The sequence below is a fragment of the Passer montanus genome, unplaced genomic scaffold, assembly GCF_014805655.1.
Source record: "Passer montanus isolate IOZ18808 unplaced genomic scaffold, ASM1480565v1 scaffold16, whole genome shotgun sequence".
In the NCBI taxonomy this organism is placed as follows: Eukaryota; Metazoa; Chordata; class Aves; order Passeriformes; family Passeridae; genus Passer; species Passer montanus.
Window position 1 is genome coordinate 11,968,419 of NW_024363160.1, and position 23,895 is coordinate 11,992,313.

Genomic DNA, 23,895 nt, shown 5'->3' on the forward strand with positions numbered 1-23,895 from the left:
TGAGTAATAACTAAATCATAAGTCTCACAGCACATCAAACATGTTCTCTTTAAGAAGCAGTGTCTCTCAGCTGATTTCTTAAATACAGTGCTAAGGTTTGGTACTGTGCCTTAAATCATAATTATTTTGTTCTTTTAATATAAATGACAATTTTTTGTTTGTTATTTTTTTGGAACATAATTTCAGACTTGTTGTAACACTCAAAGTAGCCATTACAAAGCAGTTATGTGCCATTCCTAAACAACATTTCACAATGAACTGCAATTTTTTCCTAGGAATGTTGTCAGACATCCTGAAATGTGTAAAGCTCCCGTGACAGGCATTTTTCTTGGTGGCAGAACATTTAGTGTTCTGTATGAATGAGTCTGGTGTGTTTAAACTCCTGGATGTACTGTTTATTGATGGTAAATTTAACCCTTTAAAAAACAGAACAAAATAACTTCAACAGAAATAAGTAATTAAGCAAGTGAGTAATACATTAAAGGTCTAAATTTGTATTTTTATGGATTTAATTCATTTAACTCTGATCATGGATTTAAGATAACTTTTTGTGATGAAGGCATTACACTTAGAGACTCCTTGATTTTTGTTCTATGTTTGACAGCGCTTACCCTAGAAAAATTTATCTCCTTAACTGACATACAGTAGCATGCAAATTGAAGCATATGGATGGTTTAAAATATTATAAAATTAGCCATATCTCTAGTAAGTTAATTAGGAAAACAATCAAATGCTTCTTTTTATTCCATTCCTGGCAAATCTGTGATTGCATTTTGTTTTTTAGTCAGTGACGTCTACTAAGTTAAATTAAAAATATTGGTTGATCCATTCACACTCTGGTAGTTTTTCCTGGCTTTACTAAATTTTAATTTAATATCAATGTATTCTATGGAGTTAGAGGTCTACAGAGTCCACAGTATTTTGATCAAAATACCACAGTATATTTTGATCAAAATATATTAAAATAGATATGTGGGCTGAACCTAGATGAGTAAAGACAGATGAAAGTCACAGCAATTTAAATGTCTAGTTCTTAATATCATTTGAATAAATGAGCAATAAACCTTGACTCAAAGAATTTCATTTGTATTCTTAATGCAAGAATTGCATTTATTTTCTTAATGCGAGATTGGACTATGAAGATGTGGATTTTCAAATAGCAAGAAACTTGCACTACATTTGCTACTTCTTTTTGACAATGTGGAAGATACACTAGCTTCACTTTTAAATGAAAGCATCTGAATGTACATTTCTTCAATTACTTATTTTGTGTATTTTGTTTGAAATTTGTAAATAATTTTAAAATTTTTTATTTGTCTTAATTTTTTTTTTATTTAAGGGTCTTAAATTTTTATCCTTCTGTGGGTCACTGTTTCTGTGGGGAAATGAGAATTCAGTGTGGTACATACACAATCAAACACTGATATTATAATTGATACATAAAATTATGGTTTAGATACATTATAAAAAGTACTGAAACATTCTACAATGGGAACTGATTTTAAAACAAAGTTATGATATTTTCCATGTATGGTTTGCTGTTTTATGACTAGTCTTTCCCATGTTTATTCACGTGTTTATTCATACATGGACTTGAAGAGGAAAAAAGTGTTACTGATTCCTCAAGACCTGAGAATTCTTTTTTTTTAAACTTTGAGTACCTAAACCAGAAAGGAAGTACTTTTCCTGGATACCCAAAAAGGCATGGTTCCAGTCTTCTCTGCTAGTAATGTAATAACATCTTTTTCAAGTGTGAAATGCAACACTTTTGTGTTCTGAATAAGACTTTTGAAAAACAATACTTCTGTTTTCATTAATATTTGGAAAAGATAATTTTAACATTAAAGCCTACTCTTTAGAGTATTCTAGGGAAAGAATACACAAAAAATAGGTGTTATATACTTAGGCAGTAATTTTAGGAGACATTTTGTAAATGTCAAACGTAAATTTTGTCTTTAAATGCAGTTCTTTATTCCATCATTTCAATTAATAAATGTGTGTGAGAATTAAATTTTTAAACTAATTTCCTCCATAGTCACTTAGGATTTTAATACTGCAGAAAAGAATTAAAATGCATTAATCTTTTAGCAACCCTCACTGGTACCTTATAGTTCTGCTCCAGAGTTTACAAACTATGAGGGAAAAAGCCTGTCTTTTGTACATATGAAGTTTCTTGTCTGCTGTCTCCGAAAAGGTATGAGCCTTTCTACCCAGGAGTTGTGCTTTTAAGTGTGGTGTGGTAGGCTCTTAATCTGCATGCCTTAATGCAGAGCTCTTTAAATTGGAAAGATGTACTCACCTGTCATTGTTATGAAAACATTTAAAAGCGTTAGGTTCACTAATCATAGATTAGTGTGCTAATCATAGCACAAATTCTGGCTTGATGGCTTTTTGCAGAGATTAGAAACAACAGAGCAATAGATACAGATGGACTTAAGTCTACACCAAAGTTCTGGAGACCAGACCATATATCTGAATTTATAAGTAATTAAATCTTTCCTCCAAGGAGTTCCATTTTACCATGTCTCATCCCCTCTGAATTCCCTTGAAGACACTGAAAAAACCCCACACCAATATGATTTATAATTATTTGAAAACAATCCCACTTTAAATTTGCATAATCTCATTCTTTTACTTGCTCTTTGTTGTTGTCAGCAGACTTTAATGGTGGTAAAACATCCAGATGACTGAAAAACATTTACTGCTAGTCAAACCTTTGTGCAATACAAGCTGAGGCTAATAATATCATACCTGGGCACTGGTTATTATGGTCACAGCTTACATTCCTGACACTGTCTCTGTGGTCTCACCCATTTTATGCCCAGAAAAAAGAAAAACAGCCAGCATGCATTCCAGACTGAAATTTAAACAGCCAAAAAATCATTCTACCGTTAAGCAAGGAGACAATACGAAGCAAGAAAACTAAATCCAAACATGTTTAAATTGCTGCTTTAGCCTGCATGGCCTTTTCATATGATTCATACAAATAAAACAAAAACCAGTCACCTCAAAAAGCCCAAGCCCACCCCCCCAAAAAAAAGAACACAAAAATTCCCCTCCAAAACCCAGTAACCCCAAACTAAATTGAGATCACAGCTCTGAAAAAGTGCAAAGCTTCATAATTTTCCCTATTTTCAATATATATCAACTGCAAAATGCCAGTGTGCTGGGATCAGAATTAAAACCACATGAAGTGAAATATCAAACTTTATGCTCAAAAAACCGAAGAAAGTTCCTGAGACACAACCTTAATTTAAAGAAGCAAAATTACAAGAAGACATGCAGAGCAGTATTCTCCTCCCCTCCTTGGAAATGTGCAGCTCTTTATTATGGAAAGGCAGTAGCCCCTCTATAGTTAGGGTTGCAATCAACTTCCATTATAAAGCCCTATTTTAGCCCCCTGTAACTTTGGCTTGAAAAAATTGGAATACAAATTGCCATATTTTCTCCAAAAGCAAAGAAGAATAGCTGAGGATTTTTTTTGTTTATTTAGTGGGGTAGACGAGTGTGATGATTAGGTTTTATTTTAAGCTTTTTTTTTTTTTTTAAATTGAGGACAAATTGGTTAACTGTAAAAAAGTTTAAAGGAGTAAGGAAAAAAAATAGCACATTTAAATTTTTAGGTTTTTGAAGTTTGTTTTTTTTTTTACAGTTGCTGCTGTATTTGCCCTTCTTAGTTGAAATTATTTTCAAATAATTTAATAGAAAAAAACCACTGGCTTTTCTCTAGTATGAGGGATGGGCCTAATTTTTCTGCTGCTGCAGTAAGAATATTTTGCCGGTGACTTGCATGGACATAGGACAAGACAATCTGATTGATATTTTCAAAAACAAGTCATGTTTGGGAGTATGGTGTATATCTCACAGCAGAGCATAATTCATGTGTTGATCTACCTGGAGTTTTTGATCAAGTGATTAGTTTCTGGGGCTCTCTGCATATTCTTGGTTGACATTTCCAACACAGAGGGAATGACTGAGCTTTAAATTAAAAGACTGCTTTTAGAAATGCCAGAAGAAAACATATACTTAGTTACTGAGGGCTAGTGACTAATGACACAGTGGTTTACACTAGCCACTCCCAGCATTCAGCCTTATTTATCATGCTTGGCTCATTTCCTAGGATTAGGTCCAGAATAGCCTCTGGCCATGTAGGCTGTTCAACAAAGTGTGTAAGAAAAGAAAGCAAGTCTAGTTCATGGTTCCCTCTTTTTTCAGATGGTTGTTATCCCTTTCTGGATTTAAGCTTTTTAAAAACTTCATGATTAAAGACCAGGCATTCTTGTAGATCTCATTGATTCACAGAGGAAAAAAAAAGACAAAGACAAACCCTCTGATGGTTCTCCTTTCCTTTTGTGCAAACTATTTAGAAAAAGTTTATAATACCATTTCCATTCCATTAAAATTGTCTCTTCAGAGTTAGAAGGATTTTTCTGCCCTGAAGGTTTAATTAAATTATGCCTTAAATATACATATATATATTTACAAGTTTATATGAAGTACATATTTGTATATAAATACTTGAAAGCAAAGATTAATTTACATATGCCAATTTATAGTGGCTTGAACAGCCAAAGTTTGCACACACTTTGTTATAACATTAAGTGTTTTGTTTATTGCATTAAAATGGTATTTTAAAATCCTAACAAGGTGCATAAAATGTAAATTTAAATCCAGTTGTGGTCATATATTCAAAATATTGCATACACAGACTTTGGATCCTTTGCATGCAATGTTTAAGGTTTCCTTGTGGGATTACTGTGTCCTATGTCACAACTTTCTGAAACATTACAGTAAAGTAATTCAAAGTTCAGCAATATTATTTTAATGTTATTACAAAAACCCCAACAATATAAATTTAGAAATTTTAACAGTGAAATCTGACAAGGTTTTAAAAATATAATAGAAATCTCTGAACTAGGAAGATGGTTCTACTGAACAAGTCAGATTGGTTTAAGCAGGATATATCTATAAAATAGATACTAAAAATGTAGAAGCAGAAGGAAAATCCTGTGCCAAAATCCTGGCGAGTTAAAAAAGGAAGAGGATGCCAATATTTTCTGTCTTTATATCCACAAAAGATATGTTTAAAAATACTTCTTTCAACTGGCTCCTTTCATCGTTATAATTAATGTTGAGACCCCTTTGAATTTTGGTTCACCATGTAGAATTTTTATACCCCAGGAACACTAAGATCACTGTTTCTACAGTGTCATTAGGGTTTTCTTTGGAGAATAAGATGTTCTTTGCACAAGCAGAAAGGAGAAAGGAAAATGATGTGCAGGATTTCCCTGGAGGAAGCAGCTGTCAAGGATCAGGTAAGACATTGCTGGCAATAGGTATTGAAGTTTTGTGTATGTAGCTGAGACAGCAGCAGAAAAGCTTGCCTTGGCACTCTCCCAAGGCATGCCTATCAACTACAAAATTCTGAAGAACCACAGCTGGAAGCCTAGGGAAATATGAGGATAGGAACTTAGACTGCAAGACAGATGGGTGTTTACCTGTTGAATTCCCTAATCTGGAAAACTGTGGAATGTGAGCAACAGAAACAGAGCAAGCAGACACGCTTGCCTGCAGACAAGTCCAAATCAGAGAAAGAATGCTTCCCAAACAGAAACTGGAATGCTCCCAGTTGCCATAGGTAGGCTTTAATAAAATACACATAATGAAAAATATGCAGAGAATTAAGGGAAAAACGCAGTTGTCAGAGATCAGGATATTTACACAACTTTGTTGAGCTTTGTACTTCTCAGGAATATTTAGATTAGGTGAGCTTCACGTTAGCATTTTCAGGGTTCACTTGCTCTGGTAAAAATAATTGTATTCCCAGAGTCTGATGCTGCAGATACACACGATAAAGTTTTTCGAGGTTAACAGTAGAAGTTAAAGGTATCACACCCCTACTTCTTACAAAATTTATGACGGTGTGTGAAAGGTACGAATGGCACATACAGTCACATATCCTTAAAAAAGGCAGCAATCAGATCAATAATTTAGAAGTCAAAAGTTCTCTAAAATAAGGTTTACATAAATATAATAATTTTGCTTTCTGAGTCAGGACTTAAAAATTACAAATTTATTACAAGATCCAACATTTTGACTCAAAATAATTTTTTCAGCTGATCAGCTATCTAAAATGCAAATGAAAATCTGATAGTGTCTAGGATAGAAAGTTACCACTATAGCAATCTGATTATTGTTTTTTTTATTTATGCATTTAATAATACGATGATTAGGAGAAAGATATGTTTGAGAGCTTTTTTTAATTAGCAGCAAGAGTTGAGAAAATTTGTTACTATTTAGCCTTATTATGGGAGTTGTTGAAAGGCTTAATCCATATTTGACATCACCTACACCTAATTTTCAGTGAATATCAAATAACTGCTTTCAGTTACTTATTAAGGCTATATATTAAAGTAAATAAGACTGCAAAAAGACAATTTCCCCCCCCCCCCACCCCCAGTTTTAGATCTGCCTGAATTTCATAAAACTGCAAATCTAACTTGCAATATTCCAATCTCGCTTTCAGTGAGGTACAATCGCAACAATAAGCCCCATTACTTTTTTACATCATTTGCTTGGAGAATTTTCCATAGTCCTTTGAGCATTTTTGTAAAAAGCCTAAGAGAATTGGGTGCATGCCTGCACTAGGAGACTTCGAGAAAACTCACCTGAAACGTCTGTTTTCAGCATTCTGTGGTATAATTTATTGGCAGGAAAGGAGTACTTCAAAATTTGCTGGCTTTCTCTAGGGCAATGTTGAGCAAACATTTAAGAAAGAAATTGGCTAGAGAGAAGATTAAATCTTTCTGTTATTTCAGTGAATAGAGTATTTTATAGAGAACATGCTGAAAACCTTTACATTCCTATAAGCCAATATATAATTTTAATTGGATAATTTTTTCCCTGTTAATATTAGTTCAGGTATCTTTTCTTCTTCATCCTTTCTGTTTCTCTAAATGGACACTTTTGAAGTAATATGTTGTACAAATATAGTTAGTACATTTTCTAAATGTCATTTCAAAGTTGAATGCTTAATGATTTGTAGTTTTTATGCTATGTATATATCTGCCAGCTTTCCTCAACATAAGCTGGCTAAAATAACTCACTCCAGGTTGATTTATTATTTTTATTCAACTAGGTGCTTCATGGGTTTGGCAACTTTGGCAATGTTATTGTCTATAATGACTCTACACTTGGTGCTTGATGATGTCAACTCATGCAATGAATTTACTGGCACCAGCAGAGAATATTTCATTCCCTTATCTCTTTGTGAAGCAGCAAGCTTCATCTCCCATATTGCTTGTTTTTCAATACGTCTCATGTAATCTCTCTGATTTCTTTGATATGTCTCCCTTTCAAGAATGTTTAGTTATGATTCTGCTGAGCTAATAGCTGCTCACAGAAGTAGAAATACATTTGTTGTGCTGAAGTTTCTTTATAATTATTGTCACTCTCTATTTTTTGTCTCATCATGTCTCTTAGGCATCTCTGTTTTGTTTGGGAGGTAGGACAAACGAGTTTTTCTCTTTTAAGCAGATCTGGAATATCATTTGGTAAGATGTGGGGATACATAGAGTACATCTATTTCTGCAGAGGAAGGAAAATGACATTTTTTCACCATATTAGTCTCTTCTTCATAACTGGAAATTAAACTAAATTCAGGTGAAAACATTGAAATTTTTAGTACTATTTAATGAAACATTCATGGTACTTATTTAAAGTTCTGTGTAGTTTTCGAAATTTTCCCTCATTTTGAATAGCAGTCTGAACTGCTGTACAGTCTACAAGGAAATTTTCTTTGTCAGTCTGGTTTATCTGATGTATTATCACCATTAATTTCTAATTTTATCTATGGTCAGTGAGGAATATTTTATTTATCAGTTGAAGGTTTTGAAGTCTTGTACCTGACCATGAGTGCACAATTTCTTATCACAAGTCTGGATAGTAACTACTGCATATTGCAATGCACATTTGTTTCATTTGTGTTTCTGCAACAAGCCATCACTCTCTATTATATTTCACTTTTTCCTAAGTATCAGGGATAATTTAGCTTTTTCTACCTTTTTCTCATTAGTCTTGCAAGTTTAGAACCTCTTACCACTTAGAGGATTAAAACAGTATGACTGTTGCAACCTAAAGTTTTGCTAAGTTTTAAGCACTTACATCCTAAGTACTTTTTTTTTTAATGGATGCAAAATACAATCCAATCTGCCAGTTTCCCATTACTTATGGGACTGCAAACCTTGCAAAATGCAAAGTTGTGTTAAATCTGAACTTCAATTATGATTGTTTTAATGACAGAGATTTTTTTCTTTCTCACTTAAGTGTGTCAGTGTAATGTAACAAATACATTTCAAATCCTTTTTTAGGATGTAGTTTTCAATATGCATGGTACTACCACTGCAACTATATAGATAGTTATCATACAGGAAAAAGTAATCTGTATGTACAAATATTACTCATCCTCCCAGTTGCATGTTCCTCCCATGTTCAAGAGGATCCGAATATCTCTGCTAAGTGAGCTGTATCTTTAAAGTAAATTAGGTGCTTATACTTGACCCTGGAGAAAATAAAGACAGTGACCTAAATGCCAGTCTCTATGATCAATTAAGGCCATGCACAGCAGATCACAAAAAAAGGAAAAAAAAAACCGACTAGGAAAAAAGCTCCATCTGGTTCAGAAGACAGTGGCCAGTCCCATAAATAACACAAGCTGTCAGGAAAGCATCATTCCTGAAGTACTCTCTGTATTGGCTTTCTGTCCAACTACTGCTCCACTACAAGGAACTTCAGAGCTTTGCATAGGCTTGGACAAAACCTATCTCTTCCTGTTGCCTCAGTGCCTCATTCATGAGTTATTTCAAATTACAAAGGTGGAAAATGAAATGTATAGAAGTAAAGAACATGGACATATACAATTCTAGAATCCTATTGCATATGTGCACATACAGGGACACACACAGACACAAAAAGCCCATGTGCACATTAAAAAAAAAAGTCTGGGTTTTCATTTCAACTGAGCTTCTCCGAAACAGGAAAAAAAAAAATCAACTGCAACATTATGTTTGGAAAATGTAATTGCAAACTCCATACCAAAGTGTGAGGTTTATATTAAATTTATTTGTTTTTCCAATCATTGTCTTGGGTACTAGTGACATTTGTACTCCAGTAGTGTCTATTACTAGGTCTGAAGGTGAGAGTGCTGGGTGATGTACAATTATAAGGTAAATAAATAAATAAATAAATGTATGTTCTGCAAGTTTATTACATTGGTGCACAATATAAGTTTATGACATTTGTGCCTGTCTTGGTTTTTTTCAGTTGGAAGATAGGTTTCATAAAAAATGGAAATGCTAACAGAGAACATGAACAGTGCTGAGATGGTGTTGAGCCCTGACATAACTGGAGAAGAATCCACACTCCCAGCACTGCCTCTGTAGTTTTCTTTCACTCACTTCAAGGAAGCATCTGGTATCTCAATTTTCCTTCAGGTGCCACTCAGTAGTGTCTCCTCTGTGGTGTTAAATTTAAGGCTCAGAGTACGTGGGCTACCAGGAGAGCATCGAAAATTTCTTTCAACAATCTTAGCAGTTTGGAGGAATTATTTCATGTAAGGGGTAGCAAGTTTCCTTGATTCAATTCTGCACTAAATCTCTAGCACGTGATGGAACCACTCCTTTCCCATAGTGTTACATCAGTTTTACTTAAACATTCTCCCCCCTACTGCAGAGGGAGACAAAGGATTCTCCATTTTTCTAAGGTTTTCCCTGGGGAAAAGAACAAAAGACAAATAGTTTCTTTAAGTATATTTTCTTAGTTAAACATAAAGTTTACAGCCGAACTGTATTTCTGAGGAGTCAAATGGTTACTTCCACACCCAAAGTATTAAAGTATGTGAAAGTTGTGGCATGAACAGGGTGAAGAGACAGTGTGGAGATTTTGCTTGCTCAGGGGTAAAATGGAGCTCGGAGCTCCTGCCTGTTAATCTGTTGAGGATAAATAGCAAACTACTGCATTTATTTCTTCTTTCTGGTTTGCATTTAGAAGACAACACACAGGAAATTCACTTTGAAACATTTTCTTAAAGGTGCATGATCAGTCCCTAGGGAGAAATTCACGGCCAGGAGAGAGCCTTGTGCTTGGGTTTGATAGTGACAGCAATGGAATACGGTACTCAGTGCTCCGAACTAAGAGACCATTATGTGTGCAACTCACAGTGAGACTACGGCAGAATAAAGCTCCCCCCAGCCCCACCCAGAAGTGTGGCTGCCTTTGTAATTTTAATTGGCCTGTGTTTGTGGAGTGGGGCCTCTATTTACTTATGGCTTGGGGCTTGTGTTTACCAAGCCTGGTGGAGGCCAAGTGTCATATCACTGAAGCTTAGTTCCTGCAAGCTCTCCTGCTATATCTTGAGGCACTTTTCTTTTCAGTATCTGTGCCTGTCTAATTCACGAGCTTCTGTGAAACAAGCACAGGAGGGTACAAGGCCTACAGGGAGGAATTACACCTAATTACTCAAATAATTGCTAGGCTGTTGCCTTCTTAGTCACTGAAAATAATTTCCAGGTCCCTGGCTTTTATAGATAGTCTTCTAGAGGCAGGAGGACACAGCCCCCTTTTTAACTCAGCCCATTCACTCACAAAATCAGAACACTCGAGCCTGCAAAATTAATAAGCACCACTTCCATTACATATATTTTAGGTTGTTGTTGCCGTGGCGATAAAGTCAGGGACATTGAATCTCCTCTGTTGAGCCATTGTTATCATCCCTGGCCATCTGCTGCAGAGGAGTGATATTCCATCTCATTTGCATGATGACTGATATATGGGAGGTTTGGAAGGACATATGCCACAGCAATCATGTGATGAAAATTAAAGTGAAAGTTTTGGGCCCAGAGCCGAAAAAAATCTGTGTATGCGCATGAGGCTGTTGATGTGCAAATGTGAATCATATTGAGAAGGTTTGAATAGGGAGGTGTGACGTAAAGAGGGGACACAAACGCAGGTGCTTATCTCTAGGCAGTCAAAGGCGCTGGATGTCATATCATGGGAACTACCTTTCAAAGACACAGCTTTAGTGCACAGTTCAGCACACAAGGGAGGAGAAACATATAAGTTTTGGAAACAAAAATAAAGTAAGTTTAACAACTTTTTCACACTATGAACCCATTGATGTTTAAGCAACTTGTACTGTTAGTAACTTTCTGTCTTTTTTTTTTTTTGTTTGTGCTCTAAGCTTGCAAAAAGCAAAAAATCCTGTCCATTTATTGATGTTAAAATCTTGAGAGATTTGTGTTAAGAAGTTTGAGGGTTTTAATCCATGTTTAAAATGCTCTCTGCAAACTTTTCTTTTTTTTTTTAAATGACACTAATGCTGTTTCTTCTACAATGTATGCTTGGTCATTATCTTAAATGCTATTTTGGGCCTCAATTAAAAAATAGCTACTTGTAACTGCTTTGAGACAGCTTTCTGAATAAAATGTCATGGTGTAATTGCATTTATACTGCCTCAGTAAAGCCTTTGTTCATATACATTTTACAATTGTGCAAATTTGCAGCTCTGGCTATTTGATTTCAGGAAATGATCACAAGGACTCCTTTTCTCTCATTTTGAAAAGTTATTGAACTTAAATACTAGCTTTTTAAAAAAGAGTGATAAAAAATGAGGTGGGAGAGGGAAAGTGGGACCAGTGTATTTGTAGGAACTGTTCGATAGATGCAGGTTCATTTGCAGTTCAGTATTACAGACCAGAGAGCTTTCTCAGGATGTTTCAGAATGCTTTAAAATCATGTGTAATGCTTTTGAAATGAAAATTGTTGATCAATATGCTTATTAACTTTACTCAAAGGGGAAAAGGATCTTTCAAAGCATGGCATTTCTGTCCTTTAAATTATTTGGGATTCAGAGAGTGAATTGAGAGCTTCTGATTAAAAAAGCGAATACTGTACTTCAGAATGAATGTGTGTGTCAGGAAAATCTTTAGAAAGTTAAATGACAGTAATATCAGGCAAGGTTGAGGAATGAAATGGACCTTCTGGGACAACATTTTGCAGGAGGATAATTTTTATGAAATAGCATTTGATGCTAGAGAAAGTCTGTTTAACACTCTGATCAGCAATAGCTCTCTCTCTCTGACTTTCTTTTGTCTTTAACAAAGCAGTTAGTTCAGATATTTGTCTTCCTTCATATGTAAATAGCAAGACAATCTTGTGCAAGGTGCTGTGAATTTTTCATTTAAAAGATTATAAAAACACAAATCCCAGATTTTATCCTTGAACTGTAAAACTGTATGGGGTGAACTTTGTTAGTTAAGGATCTTTGTGGGATTCAAAACGACCATTTACTACCTCTTTTGTCAATTAAATTAGTTAAGTTAATTGCGTAGATGTGTCCTTGGTTTGGCTGCGCAGTAGTTTTATAATTCTTGAGGAAAATTACAGCATTTGTGATGAAAGCTTTCTCTGAGACAATAATATATTTCTGCTCTAAGGTGACGAACTAATAATACAGATTTGTAATCAGGAATTTCTAAAAATAGGCTTTGCCTCTTAACTTCCCAGTTTGGAGCATTTTATTGTTACTTGTAAATATCATCTTTGTGTTATAGTACTTTCATGCCTGCAGGCTAAGATTACCAGTCTTCCTTTTTTTCCTCCTCCTTCTAAATATTCAATTACTCAATGGTAATTATTATTATGTGGCCTTCTTGGCTTACTGCATTATTAGATTAATATAGATTTCTTGTGCCAAATTAGCGGAAATCACTGTTATATACAACAACGGATCACTTTTTTTTTAAAGTTTTATTTACTTTGTTGAATAACAGGAAGACTTTGACATCATGATGTTTTATTCTTAAGACATTTAATACAATATATCTTTAAAAGCTGAGCGGGAGAGGGTGCCTTTTTGTTTTGCTTTTTCTCTTGTAGGTTTCTAATAGAAACTTGGTTAAACTATAACTTAATTTTTTCAGAGATCTATTAATAGGGATCTTTGCGAACAAAATTGCAGTTCAATCTCTGATTCTCGTGGCAGAGGTGTATGGCAGAGGTGAGAAAACTGAACACGAAAGAAGAGGAGCTGTCCAGGGTACTGCAGCTGACTAGTATTTCCTGTTACTGCACCGAAAAACATCATTACTGATGTGTTCACAAAACTGCCACCATTTGTTACTTTTTATTTTCCCTCTCAGAAACAGAAAAAATCCCCACCCACCTTACAATGAAGTCAACTATAAAAACGATGTGCATGAAAAACTTAATTCAGGAGCATGTCATCTATCTGTGAATAGCAAATACACCCTCAGATAACAGTAACTTTCAAATATCACTTAGTAAGATTAAATTTTTATGCAAAGGTTTTTGTCAAAGTTACAGACAATAAACTTTACCAGTCTAAATTAATCTATGAGTACAACACAAATGGTTTCTATGGTAGTGCTGTAATGTAAACAAAACAAAGGGAAAAAAAAAAAAAACTACGCAGATCCCAATCTTGCATTACTTGATTGCTTTTGAAATGAATTCTTGTCCTTATGTGACCTGAAATGTGTGGTTATAAAGCTATAGAAATCCAAACGATCATATTTGTTTGATATGAAATGAAAAAAAAATAGTTAAATTGAAAGTTTAACATCATGAAATTCAAAATCCCAAGCGGTATATAAACATTAAAAGAAACTTTGGACTGCTAATCCTAGGAAATGAGTTTTATGGATTGAATTCAACAAGGCTTCAGAAATGGTTCCATCTGCTGCCTAGCAGCTGGTGAAAGGATAAATTTAATTCATTAATTCATTTGGAAAAAAGGATCCAAGTAGTAAAGAGTTCATTGCTCATAATGCACATAGGTGAAAATCAAAATTGAAATTAGGTCCAGTTGATCATCTTTGATAGTGAGAAACATTTTCTTTGTAATTGTTATAATTATCTTGATCAGTCAGTTGACAGTATATTGACTGTTAACCGGTTAACAGTTAATCAGTATGTTTATGTCTTAAAAAGTTGAGAATAGTTCTCAACTCTCTCCTCTTCCAGAAGGAGCATTCCTACTTTGGGAGTTACAGATTGTGTAGGTTTTAAAAGTTAGGTTGTTTCACTGAAACAATATTGGTGTCTTTCTATGAATATTTGCAGCTTGTCTCTTACTAAGTCAATTTAAGAATACAAAATAAGGGACCACTGAAATTAAAAAATAGACATGCATAGTATTATAATAATCCAAAGCCAGAACATCAAATGCAGAGTTTATTACTTTACTATCCTATTAGAGTCACAAGTTTTCTATTAGAATCACAAGCTTAATCTTTTATTTCTTGTCTTCACCCATTTGAGTTTCATGGTAAGTGCTACAAACCTAGAGTATGAGTGAATAATATAAGTTAACAAATGAGAAAGGGCGATATTTAAAAATCCAGGATTTTAAAGGCAAAATTAATTGGACAAATGCTTAAATAATAAATTGACATTCAAGTTCTAGCTATAAAGTTTTCCAAATTACCACAGTCTCCAGATAAAGATTTTTTTAAAGTGGTTGCCCCTAATTTAATCTAAATCTCAAGCATGGAGTGCCAAGTTAGCTAAGGCTTTGGAACAGTAAGATGTCAAGTGGAAAAATCTCTTGTTCATCTTCTACCAGGCACACAGGTGAACCTGTGCCTCATTACTTGCTGAAGAATACAGAGAACTGATGAGCCTGTTATCCTGAAACCAGCTAAATATCTTCCAATGCCTATTTTCAATGTTTCTGCCTGCGATGGTGATTTCATGAATGATATTTGGCTTTTCCCATTTCCTCTGTAGCCCATAGCTCACTGTGGTGGGTTTGTTGGATTTACTATAAAGGTTCTGTTCGCACCCTGTGGGTTGGGTTAAGAATTAGGATTTATGCATTTACTTCTACTGTTGCTTTGTTTATACAGCTTTGGTTTAGTTTTGATCCCTTTTTTTTTGCCTTTGAGGCTCTTCCACAGTGTCAGCTGCTGACTGATAGTAGGAGAACGGCCTCGTGGTGTGAATGAAAGGGACCTAGCGGTTGGTAAACAGAGATAAGGAATAAATAGAGCACAGGCAAAAGGAGATAGTTCTGTGGGAGCCCAGATTGCCGCCAGTCTGTTCAAGTGAGATGCAGTGCCTGTCCTTTTCCCAGATTAAATTAGTGTGCGAAATCTCCAGTGACCTCCTCCCCTTCTCCCCATACTCTTTAGCCAAGCTGAACAGCCTCTGCTGTAAAGTATTCATTTTATCCAGGGACAAGTTGGACAATAGAACTCTCCCTGTTACTTATGGACAGCTGTCGTGATTCATGGGGCTTTTCAGCATTTCATTTTTCATAAGAGTTAAAAGGGTTTTACCTTGTAACTGACGAGAGGTTAGAAATGCAAAGATGCCAGCCCTGAGGTTGCCTGTAGTAGGGAAGTTAATAAATAAATATCACACACACACACAAACACGTCCCCTCCCCAATGTGCGAAAGGCTGTGTTTTTTGTTAGTGCTGCTCTTCTTATTTAAAGGGGTTTAATTGTGATAACATGATTACACTGAAGCATGAACTGCATGGAGAAATTAACAAGCAGAGACACAGCGATATGCAGGGCCCCCAAGGTTCCCTAAATTAAAGGTGACCAATGCAAAGCCAGTGAGTGCCCTTTTCCCTTCTTTGCCCTTGCTTTTGCCCACAACTCCTATCAGTTTATTACCTGCAAATAACTCCCAGGAAAGAGTAAACACTCATGAGATACCTCTGTGGTCCCGTTTTTTTTTTTTTTTTTTTTTTGTGATTTACTGCAAATATATTCAGCATTTTGACTGATTAAATAGACCTTCGGCAACCTTGAGGGTCACTGTGTAGAGTATGTACATAGAAAATGCATCAGCCCATTGTACCCTGGCAGCTAATGAGATTGGTCGTTAAGTAAATGACACAAAGCCTACAAAAAAAGCTTAGCAGCTCACTAGAGTATCACAGAGTGTCCCTGCACACCACACAACGACACAAACAGTGGACTAACCTAGCCCACCCCTGCTTTATTCTACATCACTGCTTCCCTGATGTCAGCGTGAGAGGCAGAACAAAGGCTAAAAGGCACACGGTAAGTCAGTCTGACAATTATGCCCTAGGGAGAAAGTAGAGCAAATCTTAGCCTAACCATGGGGTTGAAAGTCCGTTTCTAGACAAGTAGGTCATAATGAAGGGATTTTTTTCCCCCCCTGTCACTTCATGAAGGGGAGAAAAAATGTCTCTGGAATCATGGTTGGGTTTGTTTCTTGTTTGTTTGTTTCCTTTTCTTTCTGTCTGATCTGTCAGCTTGCAAAAGTTTCTGGAATTCCGAAAGTAATGTGAAACAGTACGTTTTGTGAACTGGATATTTCAATTACAGTCTAATGAATTAAATATTACTTGTAGGAACTGCCACACAGTAATCATTGCCTCAGATGTACATTACATCTGATGAACTTTACAGACAGAAAGTTTCTTTTTGCTTGTCTCTAAAAATATGTTAAAAATATGTTTATATATATATAATATATATATATATATATATATATATATATATATATATATATATGAAGGCAAATTTCAATCCATTAGACAGCTACTTACACCCCTAAATCTCTGGTACAGTTTTTACAAGTATGCAGATATAAATGAAGTTGCTGCTATAATCTATAATTTTGGGATTTTTAGAAAAGATTTTTGCATGATGTCTTTCTCTGTGTTTCTTTTACATGAGCTGAAATTAAAGAGTTGAAGATTACTGTTTAACACTTATACAGTCATTACTTATTTTCCTTGCACAGCAGCAAAATATTCAGCTGATATCTTATAATAGCAGGTACCTGCCTGTGTAACCAATGATAAAATCTTTTCTAGTAGTGTTTCAGTGTAGTACCTCAGGACCCTTTATTTTGCTGAAAAATGGCAACAGGAAGTTGCCGGAAAGTCTTGTTTGCATTACTAAAATGTTTCTGTCTGCTTTGCACTTTGGAGGCTCAGGGGATGTTAGCTTCAAAACAACATGATCTTATTGCAAGATGACTGTGTGCATTAAGTAATGCTTCTTCTCTCGTCCCTGCAAAACCACTGCAAACCATATGTTTTAAGAATTCTTTATCAAATACAGACAGTTAAAGAGGTGCATTTAGATATCAGTCTGCATTACAATTTATCTTTTGTTGGGTTTTTGGGGTTTAGTTCTTTGTTTTGTTTGTTTTGGTTTTGCTTTTATTTAATTTGTTTTGCTTTGCTTTGCTTTGGGAGACTTATTTAATTTATAAAAAAAAGCTCGTCAATATATGTGTGCTTAGACATATCAGGATAACCTGCTCACTTAATTAAAACTCTTCACAGGTCACAGAAGTCAGTTCGTTATGATATGTCGCTTACCCAGGAACATCCTTTTTACTGCATGGGCAATAGAATTGTCACCACAGCTTACAGACACTAAGATAAAATGTGAGATTCTAACACATACCTCTGATGATTCTTAGCAAAGGGGTATGAGCATATGCATATATACAAATACATGTGTGCATACTTGTTAAAAAAGTTCACATATGCAAAAACTATATTAACCTATATATTAGGTATATCTGCAGATATATCTGAACTTTTTTTGTTTCCCAGTAATTCCAGTTTAGAAAATATAATGAGAAAGTAACCAAACTGAAGTAAATTTGTGTATTCCATTTTATTTTCCCTATTTTTAAAAGTTGTGTACATCTCAGCAATGCTTTCCCTGTGTTACCTCAGCAAATATGAGATACTCAAGCATCAGAAAAACAAGCTTTCTAAAGTTCTATAATTCAAACCTAGATCAACAGAGGTTTACCAGGCTTCAGTCTTGCAACTGTTTTTCTTTAAAATATGCTAACTGATATTAAGTTTTCAGTTTATTTTAACAGAAAATATTTCAAGATATTTGATGTTCAAGTGCATCCCCACAGCTTTTAAAAATTAACATATCCCTGCGACACAGTCATGTATCCTTTTTACGTACCCACACCAACAAGAGTAAAGGGTATTTGATATTTCAACATTCGCCCCATTAATAAGTTCAGCTATTTGTACTGCTAAAAGCAAAGAATGGTTTCATAGGGGTAATGCACATGCAGAAGTGTTACAGAAATCATACTGCTGTAATCAGACAATTGCATTCTGTAATCTGACAGGTTGAGCCTCAGTAAGTTTCAGTAGTTTTTCACAGCTTCATTCTTTTTTCTTCATCTTTGCCATTTCTTTGCTACAGCTAAGAGAAAACCCAAAGAAAACTTGATTTCTGATTATTTATGTAATTCATCTGATCTCCCTGATAAACTATGAAACACTCCAGATTTATAGAAACCACTTTCCACTCAACTTTTTGGACTTTACAATCCAGTATGAGGCCTCTACATTTATCATAGCGCGCAGTTCCAGGGCACAAGAGTATGAGCTGTACATATGGATCTGAAAAGCTTTATGGTATTATGCAGTTGGTTTGAATAATTCTCTTTCAGTTTTTTTGCATGTTTATAGTTTTTCAAGCCAGTAACCCCAAAATATCTGATATCACTGACAAGCATCTCCAAAGTCACTGACAATCCTCATAAAGGCCTGACGCTGTCGCTCCAAAATAAAATATAGAAGATAACATGCAGAACAAACTTTATATTCTACTACGTCCACAAATATATAGACAATCTAGACCAAAGTCTTTTACTGAACTGATTGAATTTGGAAGCGTACATAAACACCTGGGATCGGGTCACTTTATAGTTATTGTGCGCATAGTTGTGGATTATTAAAAACTACCTAAGCAAAGTCAGTGTTTCTGGATTTTAATTATCCTGAAGTACTTAAGATTACAGATACTGTTTAATTAATAATAAAAAAAAACTTTTTCTCTTAATTTTTTTTTAGTATTTATATCAAATTTCTTTGGAGTGGACAAGAATTGCTCTCTTTTATGCTTGTGGAAGACTTTTAATGATAGTAGCCACTCTTGCTTTTCTAAATAGCAGATTTCTGATTCAAGAAAAGGTGATCACCCAACAACAAAAGTTGTTTTAGAATGAAAAAGGGTTTGCCCTCTTGTGTAGGTGAACACTGACAAAAACATTCATACACGTGAGTGATTCCACTGAGGTGAGGTCAGTGGCTCACTTTAATACAGTAAAGCACGTGTGAAAGCATTTTGAGGATGAGGGTTTTATTGATCTGCTTAAGAGATTCAAATAACATTTGCTAGCACTTATTTTAGGTTTGGTTTCATATGTGAACTTTTCTCTTCACGAAGCAACTTTGGTGAAAGAGAGCTAGATTTTAATTTAAAAGCGTGAATCTGAACTCTGCTTTGTTGGGCTTTAAATTAAAAAAAAATACTTTAGAACTTTTCCAAAACATTGGTTCAAATGAGGACCGGAGATCCCAATTTTTTCTGAACAGTGGTCTTCTTTTTCCAGTGGTAGAGTCACTAGGTCAGCTCCCTAAATCTCAGGAGAAATTTTGACACTTTCACTGGCCCTCCTGCCCCCAAGCTGAAGCACATGTACAGCATCTGGATTGGCACAGCAAAGTAGTAATGGCTCCAAAGGCACTGTTATGGACTATCAGGTCAATAATCCTTATGTTAAGAAGGATTTACATGGTACAGAGTAATGGTGCTGCCGTTTCTGAAGTAAAAATCCACTTTTTAATGAGCATAAAAATATTGTTTTGCACTCTTCACATCAGAGATACAAGGGGAGCTAAAAAGATAAACATATATAACTTCCTGAAATAAAAGTTCTCATTTAAATGTTTGAATAAAATAAATGTTAAAATACTGTAGGTAGAGAGCTATAGTGTGCCAAATAGGGACTTTTAAAAATATTTACTTATTGTTCTTAAATTTTTTATTCCTTACTATATTAGAAGAATTAAAAGATGTACATATCATACCTTCAAACATAATTTTTATGGGGCAGTCCAGAAATAAATTTGGCTTAGGGTTTTTTGTTTTAATTTCTTTAATTTTTTCTACTGTGTGATTTTCTCCTCCTTAAGGCAGAGGTTTGACACAATCTAACAGACATTATCTTGTTACAAAAGTAAGTTTGAAAGTAAGATCAGTGGTCGTACAAAACCACAGTTATGATTTTTTTCCTATTATGTTTTCTTCTCTCTGATTGAAAAAAAATATTTTCTCTAATTGAAAAAAAAACCAAAAAACCCAAACCACACACACATACAAAACACCTTTCTTAAATATCCCACATTTGGGGAAAAAAGTATTTTCTTCACTAATAATGTGGTTAACCCAGACTCCGTAAGTGGCATGGAAAGTCACCAAATCCTAAACAGAAAGAATAAGCACTGCAACAAAAATGGAGAGAATGAGTGCACAAGACATTTTCATTGCATCTCTAACATTTTATAAAATTAAAGACCATTTTGAAGTATGTGTCTGATGGGAATCATCCTATATATAAGCATTCAACATTTAGTGAGCAGAGTGCAACTGAACATATAAATCATACTAAATAGCATTGACACTTGGTCAAAAGAAACATATATTTATTGCTCAAGTGTATGTCCAAGCTAATCTATGGAGAACCTTGCCATTATTTTTGTGATAAACAGTACTGTCTACAAAAAGGGTTAAAGAAAATGCATTCTGTTGCATCTGCTTACTAAATCCCTTACTTTAGTAGAAATTCAAATTTTGTAAAGATTATTCGTTTTATTGATGCATATAATTATAATCACAAGCCATCTGCTGATTTGGCAGGCATGGTTAAAATTCTCTAACTCTCATAACCTTTCAAGTACAGTGCCCTTGGGACTCTATTTCACTTTTATATTTTGGAAAACATGTAGGGACAAACAAGAGAGGTCATCTGCCGAAAGTCAGACCTGTAAAACACTAAAAGAATAAAGATCATGTTGACTGCTCTTGTTTTAATAGGGAAAAAAAAAAAGTATTCTATATTTTGTTTCTCACTTCAGGAAGGATTATACTGGTTTTCATCACACACTTTGGGAATTTGAATTTTTTCCTAGGGATTAAAGCTCTCTCATAGCACCTCTGGGATCTGGGTTCCAAGTTTAAACTAAAAGAACAAATATTGTTCAGTTTGGTTGCCACAGGTGAATTAAACGTATTTAACCTTGGCCTTAATTTTTCTTTTTTACAATTCTCATTGCATTTCCATTTGAAATGTTTTAACAAACATTATTCCATTTTTTTTTAAATTTGTTTACTGAGTTTCACAGAGAGGCACCTATCACATATTTAGCTTTTTCCTGTGAAGCTCAAAAGAGCATTTTGATTTCAAGGGCTACATCCAATAAGGCATAACATGAATGGCTCACATTCTTTGCCATAGCCCTTTAGTAACAAATGACTTTATTTGTATTAGCATACCACTGACTGGTGGTTAGCCACAGTTACAAATGTTTGGGCTTTTGGTCTGTGAGAAGTTTTTTTTTTCTGTCCATCACCATGTGTAGCCAAGCTATTTTGTGCTTGACAGTTCTTTTTTTTTTTTTTAAAGAAATCTTTGTAGATATCATTGTAGTAAATGTGGTGTTACTCTGCTGCTTCAAGTAGAAAACAACCACAAGGGTAAAAAGCCCTATACCTCTAAGGTGCTCTCTCTGTCAAAAATAAAAAAAATGATCCTATTTCAACTAGTTGTAGTATATTGACAATGCTGTGATTTAGGAGAGTGTTTTTGAGAGAAAATATAGGAAGATGGAAAAGCTATCTGCCGAATGCGATAGTCCAGTGACTTCCTGATATTAGCAGAAGGCAAAGGCAGTAACCCTTCAACAGAGTTGTCTTGGCTCTTTCTGTATTGATGTGTATCTCGCAGGGACAAAAGATGCAACTCTCACTTCTGTTTAATTAGTGTATCTGAAGGCCTATATGCAGCATGCACGCTGCTTTACTCCTTTTGGAGGTTGGATTCTCACCCCACACCCTCATTATGAGAAGCAGGAGGGAAATGCACATGTTTAAAAGTGTCTTCACAGCTGAAACTAGGGAAACAGGCCGAGAGTAGCTCTGGTTTATTTCACAACCAATTAAGTATGACATCTGTTGAAACTCAGGAAATAAGTCTCCCTTCCCCCGTTCATATACTTAAGCTGCCAGACTTTTGTTTAGATATGATGAATTTCACCAACAAGGGTTTTTCGTTTGGGGTAAATACATGAAATAATAATAATAATAATAATAATAGTAGTAGTAGTAGTAATGTAAAATTTTTCTTCATTTTGTTTTTACACTGTATTTCACTGAGTGAATATGACTCGGATCTGTTTGACACTCATAAATCAAGCAAAGAATTGTGTTAATAGTTCTTTGCCTAAACACTCACCTTACATGCTAAAAAAAGGAGCATGTTTGTGGCAAGCAATGCATGCATAATGACATTTTAATTTTTTTAAATCTGGTTCTTATTAACTCCCAAATACCAGCAAAACTCATGAGAAGGAATTTAGGTTTTAATTTATTACTTACATGGTTGAAAACTTGGCTCAGAAAAGAAGACACCAAATAAAACAGGGCAGGTTGAATCATGTATGGGTAAAACCAAACAATACGAAAGGATTAAAGGCAGATCCACTGTCACTGGTAACATCAGGTTTCTGTGGTGTGCTGCAGTTCATAGCAAAAGAAACAAAGTTAAGTTCTATGAGCAACTTTTATTCATATCAGACTCTTTCCTTTTATCGGACATTAATCCATGTGATGAATTTACTTACTTTAATTCCTTCCTAAAATATTGTCTAATGCAAATACTAAAAGGGAACACAAACAAATGGTGTTTCAGTCCATACCGACTCTTAGAGTTCTGTTCCTCTCTGTTCTGCTTAGATCTTGATTGTCTTCTTTCTGCTATATCTAGATAAGAAATATTTACTGTATCATGCTGATCTTCTCCTTTGCCTCTTGGCACTGGGTTCTCCTGCGTCTGACACCACACTGCTCACATCAAAGCTATGGCTAACTCTCCTTTTCTGTAAGTTACTCCAGCTACCAGCACTCCCTTTTATTTGTTCATCAGCTTCGTGTTGTTTGCCAGTTCTTTCCGACAAGGACTGGCACTGCCTTCCTTCCTGGAAGATGCTTTCGTACTCTATTTCTCTCGCCTTCCCAGCCCTACTTCACAACACAGCTCACATGGCATTACTCAAGCTTTAAGATGCTGTTCTGTGATCGGCACTGGTTCCTTGGTTAGGAATCACCATTTGGTGAAATGTCAGTGTGCACAGTGGAAGTGGCCAAACCTGAGCCAGTCATCCAGATTCCCTTTTAGAGTCAGAGGAAAGAGACATTTCTTGTGTGCAATTCATCTCACCCTGAAGGGTATGAAATGAGTAAGATGCATCACACATCTACACAGCCTCAGAAATGCCTGCAGGTTGCCTACAGGCTACCCAGAGACCATGGAAATCCAGCAGCTACTGCCTCAGAAATATGTGTTTGCATTTCAGGCATGTAAAGTTACGAAGATGAATCCTGACTTTCCCATCCAGCCTACAAACTGGACTTGATTTCTTCTTAAATCATCTCTACACAGAAACATTTCTCACATATTGATACGAGATAGTGATATGGATAATATGATACACTGTAGATCAAAAGTCTCCTCTTGCTCCTCTCCTCACATGACATTGATGAAAATCTTTTTCAGTTTAGCTATTATAGGAGAGCAGAATAACAGAAGTGAATTCTGCTGTGCAGCTCAGAGGACTAAATTTTGCTCCTGAAATATAATTTTTACAAAAGGGAAGGAGTCAGTTCCTTGCTTTCTTCTTAGGAGCCAAACTACTTCTTAAAAAACCAAAAAGTATAGAACTGTGAAGATTTAACAATATTCATTAATTCAAAAATACCTTGAATCTGTTTTATTTTTTAAAG

General features: G+C 35.1%; 1 protein-coding gene across 2 annotated transcripts in view; it reads left to right on the forward strand.

The window, feature by feature from the left end:
- Positions 1 to 23,895, forward strand: part of ST18 (ST18 C2H2C-type zinc finger transcription factor) — a 168,524-nt gene that overhangs the window by 56,162 nt on the left and 88,467 nt on the right. Inside the window, exon 1 of one of the 2 annotated variants that reach the window (XM_039703086.1) lies at positions 11,063 to 11,135. The exons of the other annotated variant lie outside the window; for it this stretch is intronic. The gene's annotated coding sequence lies outside the window, so the exon portion shown is untranslated. Of the gene's footprint in view, positions 1 to 11,062; positions 11,136 to 23,895 lie in introns of those variants that run through there. 2 annotated transcript variants of the gene reach the window in all.